Source organism: Hyaena hyaena, unplaced genomic scaffold (assembly GCF_003009895.1).
Source record: "Hyaena hyaena isolate Hyena2069 unplaced genomic scaffold, ASM300989v1 scaffold_249, whole genome shotgun sequence".
Taxonomy (NCBI): Eukaryota; Metazoa; Chordata; class Mammalia; order Carnivora; family Hyaenidae; genus Hyaena; species Hyaena hyaena.
In genome coordinates, this window is record NW_024080880.1 from 176267 (window position 1) to 191868 (window position 15602).

Genomic DNA, 15602 nt, shown 5'->3' on the forward strand with positions numbered 1-15602 from the left:
TTAGGGCTGCAAGTAAGAGCAAAAAAGCCCAGAAGAGTCTTCTTGCCATCCCTAAATCTTCCAGGAATGCCTCCTGACGTGAAAACTGATTCAGTGCTTCTTGATAAATTCCTTACAACAGGCCTTCCTGGGAGACCCAGACAGACAAATTACCATTTCCTTTGACAAAAGCAACCTGAAAGCAGGTTGGACTCCATTCTTAGAATTAATTGAGATGTTTAAATTTTCCTTAACCTTCCAGAGTAGACAGAATTTTTTTAGATCACAACTGAAGAGCAAAGGTTTAAAACACGAATCTAAGAGAAGAAACATTAGAAACCAATTAGTAAAGATGTCAGGCTAACTGATCAGAAACCTATCTTCCTTTCTTTGGCCAGGAGAGGGAAAAGTGTGCGGTCCACTTGGTTCCTGAAGCATTAGAGGGGTCACCGATGAGAAGGGAAGGATAAAAGGGGATTCTTAGGGCAAAGATAAATTCTATCCACTTCCATTTCAGTTTAGCCCTCAACTGCCTCTGAAAAAATACTCACTAGACAAAGAAAAGCTGTACCCAAAATGGTTTCATTTCATAATTGGCTGTGCTTAGGAACAGCTGATGAAGGGGTCAGGGTGCATTGACAGAAAGTCAGCCCTGACCCCAAGAGAAAGTGACATTCAGGAAGCCCAGGGTCTCTTTGAGGAGACTCTAGCCTGCACCTCACAACACCTACTGCCCCTCTTTGCTCCATTAGAAATAATCACTCCTAAGTGGCCCATCATCAGTGCCAGCGTGATTTTTTTTCACATTTGCTAAAAGCTTTTCCCTTGGCCCACTTACATTTTTTCTTTTGTTTCTAAGTAACTATTTAATTCCCTTTCCTCTTTATTTTGCAGTTAACTGACTTGAAACAAAATCTGATTTGAAATGGCGATTACAGACCAATTTTTTTCTTTCCTTCTGTATACCCACCCCTAGCACCTAGTAACAACCACTGCATATGCATTAACCAAAAGACCCATTATTGGCGTATTGTTTTGCACTTTTGTAGACAAAGAAGAAAGAGACCTCCAGTTGGAACAAACTCTTTTTGTATTTTTTTTTTGGCAACAAATAGCTTCCTTTTAAATTCACAAATGCAATGGCATTGAGGCCCCAAATTGCTCTCATCTAAAATGTTTTACTCCCATCCTCACTTTCCTAGATTATGATCAATTTTCCCCCCAGAATGAATTATTCAAATTGAGCCAAATCTTCTGAATCCTTAGAAAAAACAATGTCTAGCACTTTGGGCCTATTCTACTCACTTATCACTTGGCACATTCTGCCTGGCAGACATTCTTTTCTTCAACATATAATTTATTTCCCCAAATGGCCTGCAAGCACCTTGGGATTAAAGATCATGTAATTCATTCATCCGCTCAACAAATATATTTGAACATCTATCATGTACTCGACATGCTCTAATCATTTGAGATGCATCCAAGAAATAATGACAAAATCCCTGCCTCCATGGAGTTTATGTTCTAGTGGAAGAAGACAGGGAATAAGTAAGTAGTGCCATAAACGCATGAATTATAAAGTATATTGAAGATTAGAGGGTGAAAGTGCAACAGAAGAAATAGTGAAACAATATAAGAGAAATATGAAGTAGAAGGGAGAAGACTGTGATTTTAAATAGGGTGGTCAAAATAGATGAGAGAGCAAGCCACGTGGAGAAGAGCATTACAGTTAATGAAAATATTCTTTTTTGTCTTGTAAAGAAAATATTCTAAGGTGAAACTTGAAATAATGGAGTTGCCACCAACTGACTCTGGGAAGACTGGGAATGGAACTGAATGTACAGCTTTGGACATGTTAAGTTTTGGGTGTCTACTAACATTTGAATAGAGATGTAATTGAATAAGCAGTTGGATATAGGAGTCTGAAAATCTAGTAGATCTGGGGTGCAATATTGAGAGTAGTATTAAAACCATGATACTCGGTGAGGTCACCATAAGACTGAATGTAAATAATTAAAAGAAGACTGGGAGATGGGATGGTTGTAAGAGAAGGAGAAAACCAAAGGTATGGGGTATCCTGGAAATTAGTGAAGAAATCTTATGAAGGAAGCAGAGAGCTGTATTGTTGATATGTAAAGTGAAATGAAGGCTGAGACTTGACCATGGAATTTGGCAAACTGGAGATCATTGGTAATGAGTTGTTGAGTTTCAGTGGCATGATGGGGGCAAAATCCTGATTAGACTGAGCATAAATGAGAATTTAAGGTGAGGAATCAGAGACTGTGAATATAGGTAACTCTTTCCTAGGAATTTTCTTACCAAAGAAAGCAGAAGGTTGAGGTGATAGCTACTGGGGAAATTAAGGTGAAGAGAAAATTTATTTGAAATTAAATAACAATGTACTGGTATTTTGAAGAGAATAAGCCAGTAGAGAAGAAAAACTTGGTAGTGCAGGACTGAGAGAATTGTGGGCAATTCTAACAATATGAAGGAAATGTGATATTTCATAGCAGGTAGCATAGCTGTCTCCTTGAAGGTGACACCCAATTTGTGATTGCTTTAATAAGCCCACTTGGTTGATAGACCTCCAGCACTCTCTGTCAGCTGGTCCCTAAGACTGACAGAGGTAAGGTAGATTCATGTTCGCCACTGGAAAGAGGGAGAGACTTAGACAATGTATGCAGTGAAGAGCCTAACATGCTTGGAAGGAGACGTTGTGTCACATAACTAAGAAGAGAGACTTGGGTTTGTCTTCTATATAAATCTTCTCCCCTCTCTCTCTGCCACTAACTTTTGGATAGAATCTGCACTTGTAGGTTTTCTTTTGGAAAACATCCAAATGTGCAGAAAGTTGCCTTAAGGTTATAAATATTTACAGAGCTTGCCCGTGGAAGGACACCACATTGAGGTTATGTAACTGACTCACTCTATCAGACGTCTGTCATCATGGCTTGCCCCAGGCAGCTGCCATTTATTTTATACCAAATTACCCACTCAGAACATTATACCTGCTTCATTCTTCAAAGTTTCACCTGGCAACATATACCCCAGACTCCTTACTTACTTACCTATCTTGTTCTGATTTTCTGAGTGGTCATCCTAGCCTACCTAGGGGCATAGCCTTTGCTTACCTTTCCCTCCTCATCTCTCACCATCTTATTTCCTTTGTGTTCAACAGTAGACTAACAACTATTTGAATTTCTCCAGCCTCCGCATGCTGTTACCAATATCTTTGCACATTAAATTCCCTCTGCGTATTTTTCTTTTCTTCCAAGAGTCAAGCCCCTGTCTTTGCCTGTTTAACTCATGGTTCTTTAAAATTTCATATAAAACAGGGCGCCTGGGTGGCTCAGTCGGTTAAGCATCCGACTTTGGCTCAGGTCATGATCTCACAGTTTGTGGGTTAGAGCCCCATGTCGGGCTCTGTGCTAAAAGCTAGCTCAGAGCCTGGAGCCTGCTTCGGATTCTGTGTCTCCCTCTCTCTCTGACCCTCCCCTGCTCATGCTGTCTCTATCTCTGAAAAATAAATAAAATATTTAAAAAATTTAAAAAAGAATAAAAGCAAAACATTTGCATTTAAAAAATTTTCATATAAAACATCTCTCACCAGAAAATTGTCCCTGCCTCTCCACTTCCCACATGGGAGTACTTATCACAGCGTACTGCAACTAATGGTTTATGGTCTACCCTCCTCACCCCCATTGAACTGCAAGGCTTCTATAATCCTCATTTTCATGGAATTCCATGCACTTACAATAAGGTCAGTTACATAGCAGCTGCCTAATAAATGGTTATCATAAATCGAAGAAATACTTAATATTAAAATTTGTGAATACCAAGCCAGATAGCTTAACATAAGCCCTGACTTCATACAAGTTGGGTTTAGAGTTCATCTTCTACTCTAAATCAAGGTCATTGTATCTAACAGTGACTTTCTCACCCCCACAAGTACACCATGTTACAACTGGGATCCTGATGTCTGTTTGTTTATTTTGTTGTGTTTTACATTTTCCCCAGTCTTCTGGTGGAATTAAAAACTGATTGCTCCTGAATTACAACTAATTTGACTAGAGTCCTAACCTTCAGATTTACTCTTTCTGTTACTCTGATGCCTACATTTATATCTCCAACTAAAAGAGTTTTTCCACAGTTTGGGTAGCTGGCCTGGTATCTCTAGTGCCTGAATGGCTGGAGAGTGAGATTATACACCATCCACTGCTACTCCACTCTTCTCACAGCTATTTCTCACTCAACTTTGTTACATGCAAGATCAACACCAGCCCACATTAAACAAAGTTTATGATTTGGATTTAGGTTTCAATATGGGAGGAAGTGCTGTCCCACTACTGCATTACCTCAGCCATGCTACTTCCATTTCACACTGGCTTCCCTCCCACGCACCTGAGGTGTCAATATATCTCATGCATGAGGTCTGGTTATAGATTCAGTTAAGCTTCTGTACCACCTGTCTGGCAACGGTTCTGCCATAACCTCTGCCTTCTGGACCATTCTCTATGTGCAGACCACTCCTTTATTTACCTCTTCCCTAAAATCTTTCTAGTTTCAGCTCTTCACCCTGCATATATTACTTTCAGCCTTTCCTTAACAATGTCATGATTTTTATTGTACTATTAAATTTTATCAAGAAGTTGGAATTGTACACGTATCAGAATTGAGTGTCCTCGTGTTACTAACTTTAGCCCCTGTATAGTATAAAAACTATAGCTAAGGCTGATAAATCAGTGATTCTCACTTCTAATTCTAATAAAAAATAAGTTTTCAGGGTGCCTCCGGCTTTAAGTTATTTATTCAATGCCCATCTCTTCCCCTAAGTTTCAAGTTCAAGTTTCCTTCAATTGTCCAAGAAGGTCCAAATGCGTTTTCATATAGCAAAACTGTTAAGAGCCTTTTAGGAGATTATGGGTAGTGGGGAGAGAGACATGCAAATCATTTTCTACAATGTGATATATAGTAGCATGAGTATCTCTAAAGTGCAATAGAAGTGGTGGGAATAGAATGCCTAACCGGGGGTAACCTTTTGGTAGGTAGAAAAAAAGGGATGCACCCAGGCGCCCCTCATAGGATTATGTTTTGTACATCAACTTTCCTCTTTTTTACAAGTGCATCCCTTTTTTTCCACTTACCAAATGGTTACCCCCATTAAGCATTCTATCCCCACCACATCTATTGCACTTTAGAGATACTCACACTATTATATACTACATTGTAGAAAATGATTTGCATGTCTCTCTCCCCTCTACCCCATAATCTCCTAGATGGCAAACATCTACTGTTTATATCTTGCTTCTGCATTCACAATTCAAAGTACTTGTGACATGCTGCCACATATTTATGATATATTAACATCTTTCAACCATTCATATGAGAAGCTGTATGCTCAATGAGCATAATTGCTGAAGGCATTAGGGGTTAATGGTATTCTTTTCTGGGACAAAATATAAAATAAAATTTGAGCTCCTGAAGAGACTCGTTTTACCTGGCATAGTTCTGGTAAGTATTGCTGGTTGTGGGCCCACTGCATAAAGCGTCTTAATCTGCTTCATCAGTGTCAATTTTAAATCATATTTGATGAATTAAGTGGCAGCATAAACCCAGTAACAGCAGAATCCTGGGACAGAGCCAAAATAAGAGCTGTGAAGGATCATTTGTGGCTTCATAACTGCACTGACCTGGACACGAGTGGGGATTAAACAACAGCAGGCTAGCTAATCAGCCCCTGTCTGGAGAGTGGAAGTTGGGTTATCACAAGCTGAGAGGGCGGATAGAGCGACAGAAAGACAGGTGTACATCTGAGCAGGATTGCCTGGAGACAAAGGAGCCTGCAGTGTGGTCATCAGAATTGAATAATGGGGCGGGCCTGTCCCACTCGGGGTGGGTCAGTAACACTGCAGGTGATGAAGTAGCTCTGAAGAAGGACAGAGAATCCTGTGAAGTAGGAAGACTGGACAGAACCCCTGGTTTGCTTAGGACGTTCCTGACCTGTGCTTGTTTCCCTGTTCTAATTACTATGCACTTAGAGACTCTATCTCTGAGGCTTTTAAAACAGCCCCCATTTGATGAAAAATAGTAAAGTGACTTTAATTGTAAACAACCATTGAATCAAAATATAACCAACCTCTGGTCACAAATCAAAGTACTTTCTTTTAAGGGAGTTTCTAAAACATTGTTATGATGCATTTCTGGGTTGTGTGGTTTGTATGTTTGTCCAGAATCTCTTTGAGGGAATCATTTTAGTCTCTATAGTTCAGGTAAGACTCCCTTTTCTCTTTTGCAACCCACAGATCCATCTAACTTCAACTCTTCTGGTCTCACCAAAATAATCCCAATCTGGGCCAGACAGACTCCTTCTGTGGATTTTGACATAATTTTGGATGAAAATCTCTGTTTAGAAGTGTGAAATCCTACTGGTTATCTGTGCCATCAAGCGGGAAAATGTTAAAGAGTAACAAAGGCAACACAGACAGAGGAAGAGAGAACAGAGCAACAGGGGAAGAATTCCTGTCTCCAACTATGCCTGGAGTTTATTTTCAGTTACAGGGTGCACTGAGTTCCCTTTTTGTTCAGAGCAGTGTGAATTAGGTCTGCACAGATTACCAAGAGAGTTCTGACAAAAACGACTACCTTCTCATTAAACTGCCCAGCTCTTTGAGTGCTCTACCTCATTATACCAGGCATAGGCCCACATTCAGCATCTGTATGAATAGGACAAAGAGAAATCAGATCATGGGACGGACCTGGGGCTGGGTCAGCCTGGGACAAAGCCACTTTCCATGACTGTGGCACCCCGATCATAAGCACAGCACTTAAGTTGCCATGGCTGGAAATCAGTCACTAACGTGCTTATCCTCTCATGAATTAGATGCAAGCAAATTGTAATAACAGTAAGCAAATACAAATACAACATTTATTCTATTGGCTCCTCATAAATGGCAGCATTCTAAATAGGAAATTGACCTTAGCACATATTGAACGTAGACTTCAAGGCTATAGCAGCCACAGACTTTTAGCCTTGCGTGGTCAAAAGCACTTTTTGCTTTCTAATAATGACATAATTTCTTTTTCTCATAGCAGTGAGAGAAGAAACAGGGACAACATATTTTGGTACTGACTTAGGAAGTAATAGTCAGGCTGGCAGCCTCTGCCTTCCAGGACTCATAGATATACTACATGTAACACCTCAGTTCAGTGCATTTTCTGAAGCAGGCTGTTACCAGGTAGGAGCCCTGTGAGGTGGGGTGAAGCTAGTCTCGCAGCTTGGACCCATCCTCAAGCACATGGTAGTAGTTTCCCTCTACTTGTCCCAGAGAATTATAAGCCACTGTTGTAATATGCCTCATGCTTTGAAATTCTTTGTGAATTGATTCAATTATTTGGAATTGAGTTGAGCCTAAGGACTCCATATTTCAGTGGCCACTGAGCAGAGTTCCACCGAACTGCTCTCATCCAGGCATGTACTAAAACTGTCCTGTGTGTTCCTGCCTTCTTCATCCCTACCAGACTATCTTAAAAGTTCTGGATCACTGTACTCACCAGACTTATGAAATAAGCCGGATAGATTATAGACTGGTACTAGAAACACATAGACATAAAAATGTGTAAGGGCAGTGCTAGTCAGGAGGTTTTTAGAATAATGCAGTTGTGAGATCATAATAGCTCAATTCAGTGTATTGGAAGCAGTAAGAGTTGGTAGAAAAGGATTTTCTAATAGTGTGGATGTAAGGTATGCTAGCAAGAGCTGATCGAAGGTAACACTAAGGTTTTGGGCTTGAGTAAGTGGAATGATAACAGTTGCCATTATACTATGTGGGGAAAACTGAGGGAGGAACAGTTTTGGAGGCGGAGGACATGAAGAGCCAATTTTGGAATATTATGTATTATTTACTATATGTCAAAGTAGAGATGTTGCATTATTCAGAAGACCCAAGACCACCTTTGCTTCTGACACTGACTGCAATCTCAAGTCCCCAATATCACCCTCAAGTTTGTTAATTCACTAGAACAGCTCTCAGAATGACTGAAAGCTGTTATACCCGCTGTTACAATTTATAGCAACAGAAGGATACAGATTTAGGTCAGCCAAGAGAAGAAGCATATGAGGCAGAGTCCAGGAGAGGGTCTACACCCAGAGATTCCAGTTGTCTTCCTCCAACAACTTGACTTGCGGAATACTGCTAACCTTTTTAGGCAGGCAACAGTGAGTGACAATATGCATGGGGTATTGCTCATGTGAGCAATGGACGTCCAGAGTTTTTACTGGAGGTGGTCATGTAAACATGGCTGACCTATAGTCTCCAGCTCCATCCAGAGGCTGAGCTGACACCTCATGACCCAAAGTCCCTACCATAAATCACATTGTTAGGCTATCCAAAGAAACTCTTATCAGACAGGACAGTCCAAGCGCTTAGAGAGCCAATAACAAAGGCCAGACCTCTCTTTGGCAAGGTTAATTTTTTACTACTCAATTGTCAAATAGGAAAGTGAATTTAGGACTCTAGAGTTCAAGAAGGAGGTCTGGCAAGAGATATCAATTTGGGAGTTATTGGCATATAGATAGAGTATTAATTGGGTTCCTAGCAGGAAGCAGGATTTACTTAGATGTTTGAAGTGAAGAGATTTTGATAGAGACAACTCATAAGATTGCCGACAGAGTTTGAGAAAAATACATTGTCTGCTCTCTCTCTCTCTCTCTTCCTCTCTCTCTCTCTTTCTCTCTCTCTCTCTCACACACACACACACACACAGTGATTTTTGAGTTCCAGGAGAGAAGTTAATTACCAGAAACCAGTGAGAAGTGTGAATATGTGTCAGGCACAACACTAAATGATTTGTATGAATTAGCTCATTTGATTTTTTTTCTGTATGGTAATTATAGTCAATTTTTATAGATGAAAAAACTAAAATTTGGAAAATTGAAATATCATCCATAGTCATTTAGTAGAAAGTTAATAAGGTAGGATTGATGCAGACTGCCACGCCACATATGGTTCAGAAATTTGGCATCATGACACAACATATAAGGATGACTTATGAAAAGGTTGCATATGTGTTTGAAAAGTTTCAGCCTTTCTCCATGACTTACCTGCTAAAGATTATTCAGTTTTGTCAGTTTATGACTTCCCTACTTGGGTCTTTCTAGGAGCCTTTTGTTTTGCTAGATCAGTATTATGAGCATATGTGGTATGGACTTTATAAATGGGAACAGAGTAGAAGGAATAGAAACACCATGGCCAGATTATCCTGTGGGGAGAAGTCAGAGCAGAAATAAATAAGATTTCCCAGAGAAATAGAAACAGAAGAGAGGTGTGTGTGTGCGTATGTGTGTGCACGCGCATGCGCTTGTGCACGCACAGGAGCCTGGTTTTGTGTGTGCAGACACAAATGCACATATACATATGTGTTATGTGTCAAAGCAAGTTTTCAGGATTTGGGGGTGTTTGAGAAGAAGAAACAATATAGAATTTTAATAAGTTGCTTTAGACAATAAATTTATATGCTTTTTAAATGTTTTCAGGAGGCTGTAAGTGTCTGCATTCCTGTTTGGATTCTACTTATTTGAGTGCTTCGTGGTTCAGGGTTGAACTTAGGGCCCTGCCTTCATATAGAGAGTATGGTGCCTGAAATGTATAGTATGCACTGTATTATATTCCATTCTGAAGCATAAAAAGGCTTTGCCATCAATAAAGCAATATCATGGATAGGATTTGATGACACTAATTAGTAAGGAGGGGATCTTAATAAAAGGATAACCATTGGTAGACCACTTTGCCTACCCCCTCACTCAGGTTGAAATCCCTTATTGAAATAAGCCCCTGAACCCAGAACTGGTCTCAAAAACATTTTTCACACAATGCTGCAGGTAGCCAGGGACAGTCAATTGACCTTGACATGTAAATTGAAACTCATTTGCTACTTGGTTTCCAATATATCATGCTAAGTGTTTTTACGTGTTTTGAGTTTTGAATACATCAGGCTCTAGCATACTTTAAAGATACAGCAAATTTCAAAAAGAAAGAAGGCATTCCCTCTCTGTAAGGTTATTATTAGGATTTGAAGATTTTCCTCCCAGGAGACCAGCCCTCTAATTTTACTCCCTGTAGCTTTCTCTCTTTCTTCTAAGAAGATGAAAACCACTTTGGAAATTTCTTTTCCTCTTCCCTTTCTCTTCTCCCTTCTTTTTCTAGATTCCGATTTTCTTTATTTTCTATTTTCCCTGTACTGATAAACAAATCTACCTCATCTCCAAGGAGAGGAAGGCAGGCAAAAATTTGGAGACAGAATTTTTTTCAATGGCAATCTACTTCTCTTGTCTAAGTCACTTCTGATTTTCTTATTATGGTCAGCTCCCTTGTCTACACTTAAAACATTAGCATAGACTGAAAACTCCATAACTGGTACAGATATTTTATTTAGTTTTCTTTAAAACTCTCTGTGGCACAAATTAAACATTCTAATGAAAAAAACAAAACCTCCTTGAAATGTTTGGTTTCTCAATTAATTCTCTTTTCTCAACTGAAAAAAGGAGGTGGGGGGATGATGATAAAACACTGAATGTGGATGAGTCATTCTTGTATAGTCCATTATACAATGCATTTGAAGGGTAGGGGAGAGGTCTGGCCTGCACAAAGACCACATTAACTGAAATGATAAATAGGCCTGATGAGTGAGCCAGGTGGCAAAACTCTAGTTTGTGTGGCTGCTGAAGTGGATACCTGGGTGTAGGAGGAAACTTGGGACTCCCTTCCTGGGGCTAGGGGAGGACAGTCCTGCAGAGAGGCAGTGTGATTGATCTCTTTAAGAAAGTGCCAGCTGGAGTGTGCATAAATGGCTCCTTCTGGATTCTCCTTAAAAGCTGAATTGATGGCACCTTCTGAAAAGAGCATTTCAGACCTCTGTCCCCTGTTAGCTTAAGATAAACCTTGATTTCAGTGACTGTAAAATATCTGAAAGTAGAAAAAGGTTAAAAAGAATGTACTCAGTGAAGAAATTAAAGAGAATAGAATGTTACTCATCTACCAAAATAAAGGGATAATTGCAATGTGGTGCTCTTTTTTGTTAGAAGATTTTCAGGAACCCATCTGTGCAGATTGTTTCTCTTTTATTATCATTACATCAACTAATTACATTAGGGAAAGAGAAGGCATTTTAATTAAAAGATTGTTTTAAGGAGTTATAATTCTACTCTTTCATTAAATAGCTTCAGCAAGTGTCAAATTTGTTAAAATATACTACATTTCTGAAAATTGTTGTTTGAAAATTTATTTGTATTAACCACATTTTCAGCACAATAAATTTCATCCTTTTATTTCATCTCATAGATGGGTTCCTTTTTATTTCTCCATTTTGACCAACGAATCATAGGAAATGACCACATGTAAAGCATCCCAATTATTTTAAGAAGCCTATTTTTTTCCCTATTTTATTTTACAAAGCATACGTATTTAATATATGATGAATGTGATTAGGGTAATCTTTTCTGAGATTGGAATTTTTTAGAACATGATAATTTGCAGAGGAATATTGGGGGAAGTAGGAAGATCAATAGAGATCCACAGAGGAAAAGACATACCCAGTATTGTAATTAGGCATTCCTGCTGTTTAAACTCATTTCCCATTGATAAAAACCTCATCCACATACATTAAATTGCAGGGATGCCATTAAATGACTCATTAAATAAAGTGGGAAAACATCCATTCTTTGGATATTTTGAATACTTCTTCCTTTTTGTCAGTCCTCTCTCAGTCTTCCCAGTTGTTCTAAATAACAACAATCAGAGATTTATATGTAATTGCCAGAAAATGGAGAAGGCAAAGGATCTAGAATGGAAAAACAATATCATAGGATAGAGCAATGAAGGCTTAGAAGCCAAGAAAGAAGTCTGAGCATGTGGTACTGGAAATGGTGAAAAGCCAAATTTAAAAATCATGTTTCTACTCTCAGTATTCAAACAACTCTCTAGATTTCTGTCCTCTGATTGGAATGCTGAACTACTTTTATTCCAAAATCTTAACGTGAAAAGCTTTATAAAAATAACTTTTATGTTAAAAAAAAAAAGCCAAAGTCAAAGGTTATCTCATGAAGTTCAAGACAGAATAAATACAATTATTGCAATCATTATATTTACCCATGAAACAATGTTTTACACATAGTTGACGTGCAGGAAATATACACTGAATGAATGAATAAGCAAAACTTCACTCTAATTCTCAAGTAGGAGATGGTAGTTCTTACTTTTAGCAGTTGCTTTTATTTATATATATTTTTTTATTTTAGCTCTTCGGTACTAATCCTCAGGGAAGCTGGCAAACTGAAATCTGTTACATTAATGACAGCAGGGATATACATGTGTGAAGAGAATAAGTAAACATTTATTGTACCTGATGGCTCAATGGACCATCCACATGAGTCCTTAAGAGACTTGAAAATATTTGCCAGTATTTATACTTAGGATAAATTCTGCAAATACAATTTGTGGATTTTATCCTTCAGAAAATTTCTGTTTTTAGCCACTTGAGATTTTTCAATTCAAAACTGTTGGATGAATTCTGTAACTATGTAACTCCTTTTTCTTGGGTAATGAGTTAATCTCTTAAAATTTTTATTAAGATTTTGATGCTGTTAGGTTTTAAGTCAAAATTAGTGCCAAAATAACTTCCAAGAACAGATTTAATAACCAACACTTTTTAAAAGAAAAATTACTATAATCTTCCTAATCTTTGCCAAAATAACAATATTGACAACTGCCACTCTTTAAGAGGCTAATAGGTGACAGTTCCTTTTCTGGTGCTTTGCATGTTAATACTTATATGATTTTATCCTATTATGTAGAAGAGGAAAGCAAAGCAGAGAGAGATAGAATGTCTTGCACAAAGTCATACAGATCATATGCTTTTGAACTAAGATTCCAACCAACACCCAGGCTATTTCTACTATGATAGACTAAATCCCCCAAATTTATATTTGATTTCTTGCATTAAATCTTGTAAGATAAGTAAACGAAGGATAGCTTTTTTTCTTTATTCAGCAAAAGTTGTTATTAGATAGATCATATAGTTTATGAGAATAATAGAAAATCCAAGCTAGGAAACATTTAGAGACAATACAATCAGTAATTCTTAGACTTTTTGGTTTTTATATCATCTTACATTCTTAATATTAACGATCTCTAAAAAACATTTGTAATATTTTCATAAGTTTCTTTAATAGTTGACTTAAAGGAAGAAGGCTAGGATTTTCATATCTGCTTCCTCATTCAATCTGCTGTAACATCATCTGTGTCTCATAACCTCTACTGGAACACTCCATTGCCAGTGTGGGAGAGAATGAAAGCAAAAAATCTTTAGTATTATTATGTATTATTATTAAAATAGTTGGACCTCAGGGACCTCCCCCCCAAAAGAGTCCAGGCATGTGTGAACTTTACTTTGAAAACTGTTAATCAAGATAAAACTCATTTAATAGATGTGAAAGCTAAAGCATCCCGCAGATCTGTTACTGAACTCAAGTCTGATGATGGGTTAGGAAGGGACTGATACTTTCCTACAAGGATATTAGATGTGATTAGTACGGGCACTAAGCTACACTATGGAAATATATGGAGATGATTTTGAGGGGCATCTGCTCCTCCCTCCCTCCTGCTCCTACTAATGGCACAACAATCTATCCCCACCTCCCTAGTAGAACTGTCCTTGCCTGGGGCATCAATGATCTAGTTAAATTTAATAAACAACTTTCTTAAAGTGTTTACTATTATTTCTTTGTTTACTAGCAACCCTTGACATGGCTGGTCACTCCCCTTATTTTGAACCCTCAGTTGACCTGATCCTCCCATGATCTCCTGCTCAGTGGAAGCACTCTCCCCCACTAGCTGCCCGAGCCAGAAATCTGGGAAATTTTCCTGACTCAGTGTTCTCTCTCACCAGGTGCCATCAGTACTTTTTAAAAAATCTCTTTCTGGTGCATCCGCTTCTTTCTCCCCCTACCATCTTGCCCTATACACACATTTTTGTGCTTTCTAGCCTGCATTATTACAACTGCCTTCTAACTCTTTATTCCTCCAGTTTTAGCTCTTCTGTCTGTCCTCCATAAAGAAAATCTGAGTTATTTTTTTTTTAAATACAGATTCCAAGTGGGCACTTTCCACCACCCTTAAGACCTCAACTCTAAAGTAATTTACATGGACTTCTTAAGCAGCCTCATGCCCCCTTAAATTACACTTTCACTTCTTCTTCCTTGCTTCTTAAGATTCTTTGCTCATGCTCTCTCACTCCCCTGCCAGTATAAATATTGTTCTTGTTCTTTTTCTTTTATCTATTCCTTCCACTCTTGCTCTTTTTAGTCAGGTAGTAACTTGGATGTCACTCTCTTGGAGTAATTACTGTAAGCACTCTTGTTATAAATTCAAATATTTGTTTTCACCTTTGTTTAACTCAAGCTAACATCTTTACTCATTATATGCACATTAATTCTCTGGACTGAATTACATTATGTTTAGTGGGTGCATTTAATATCAATTAATTATGTAATATTTATTTTAATATAGTTAATAAACATTTAAATTTATAAAATGAAATAAGATAACTTCAGTATACTGTGTAATTTATGCAAAAATTATTTGTAGAATTTTAAATGACAAAATTCTAAAATAAATGATAAAGTAAATTTTATGGGACAGTATTTTAAATACAAAAGATACTAGATATACTTGTAAATTTACATGTTTTTTACATTGTATGTCTCGTTTGCAGATGAAATGAAAACTAGTCATGTTAATTTTATTAACTATGTTGCAACATATTAAAATGTATATAGCATTACATGTATAAGACCTATTCATTTAAAAATTGAATGAAAAAATTCCTAGAATTAGACCCTACTCTCTGGGTCATATGTTATTTTAATACACAGATTTTTTTTTACTCACAATAATATATATTTTTATTCCTATTATTTCCAGTTTCCACACAAACACATACTCACGGAAAGATAGTTCAAGATCAGTTATTTACAAATATATTCTTTTATTATTGTTTGTCATACTAATATTTATGAAGGTAGGTCTTCAGGGAAGATAGAAATAGAGAAAAATATAGAGATGAAATGGGAAAAAAAAAAGTTAAATAAGAAAGAAGAGTAGGAGGAGGAAACAAGGAAATTGTTTCATTTGTTCCAAGATAGAACTTTTTTTGTTAATCACACTTTTTAATCTGTTGGGTCTTTTATATGAGTTCTTGAAGGGGTTTCATGACTTGAAGTTCGTATGAAAAAATAAATTTGATGGTATATCTCTGTTATTTAAAAATGCCTAACAGTCCTATGACCTATTGAACATGTGTCTATTAGTTTGATATATTTTTGAAATATACAATCAGGAGCTACTTCTCTAGGAAAATATTTGCTTTACTAATAATGTGTATGGTTGTATTTATTCCTGGAGTTAACATTATATCTAACAAACAATACAAAAATGTTTTATTTCTTTAAATAATTTAATTATGGTTCAGGCTACTGCTTAGGGTGTATTTTATTAAAGAAAGTTTTTTTTACTCTTACATATATACCAAATTACTAGACTATTACTTGTAAACAAAAACAAAAGTAACCA

The 15602-nt window shown here is 37.4% G+C and overlaps 1 protein-coding gene across 1 annotated transcript in view; it reads left to right on the plus strand.

Moving 5' to 3' along the window:
* GRIK2 (glutamate ionotropic receptor kainate type subunit 2) overlaps window positions 1-15602 on the plus strand; it is a 397494-nt gene that overhangs the window by 23178 nt on the left and 358714 nt on the right. The window lies entirely within an intron of this gene.